This window comes from Penaeus monodon, chromosome 21, assembly GCF_015228065.2.
Source record: "Penaeus monodon isolate SGIC_2016 chromosome 21, NSTDA_Pmon_1, whole genome shotgun sequence".
Classification (NCBI taxonomy): Eukaryota; Metazoa; Arthropoda; class Malacostraca; order Decapoda; family Penaeidae; genus Penaeus; species Penaeus monodon.
In genome coordinates, this window is record NC_051406.1 from 36,321,491 (window position 1) to 36,322,412 (window position 922).

A 922-nucleotide genomic window follows, 5' to 3' on the forward strand; every position below is an offset into this window, starting at 1 on the left:
GGGGGGGGGTCGAATTTTTTTTATTTTGTGGGATTTGTTTGGTTTAAAATTTTTAAATTTCTTTTTTATATTTTTGTTATTTTTATCATTAAACTTTTTTATATTTTGAGTAATGATGGGAAAATTAATCTCCCATTGCCATCTCGCTTTTACATCATTTTATTTAAATTTTAAATATTTTTATCTCCTATTGCGATCAAATATTTAAACTCATATTAAATTTAATTTTTTCATTTTAAAAATAAATTAACAATTCCAAAACCGATTATAAACAGCACGCCCATTAAAAAAAAAAAAAAAATTTCAAATAACTTCCACTTTCAATAACGTGCCCCTTCTCTGACAGTTCGCTCGGCACTTTTTTCCAATAATTTTCCCCAAAATCCATTTACAATATCCAGGTTTAATTTGCACCCAAAAAACTTAAACCAAAAACGCGCAATGTATAGTTTTTTTCCCAGGGAAGGGTATGTAAACCCTTTTTCCTCCCTCCTCCTCTTCTTCTCTTTTTTTTTCCCCTTTTCCTCTTTTCCCTTCCTTCTTTTTTTTTTCCCTTTTTTACTTTTTCCCTTTCTTCTTTTTTCTTTTGGATCTTCTGTTTTTTTTTTTTGCTTTTTTTTCATTTTTGTTTTTTAAAACTTATTTTTTTCCCCCCTTTTTTTTTCCTTCCTTTTTCCCCTTTCTTTCCCCTTTTTTTCGTTCCCCCTTCTTTTCCCTTTTTCCTTTTTTCCCCTCCCCTTCCCTTTGTTTGCCCAAAATTTATTTTTGTTTTCCCTTTTTTTCTTCCCCTTTCCTTCCGCGTTCGTTTTTTTCCCAAACCATTTTGTTCCCCCTTCCCTTTTTCGTATTTTTTTTCTTCCCCCATTTTTATTCCTTTTTTTCTCCCCTTTTCCCCCCCTCTTTTTTCCTCCTCTATTCTCGT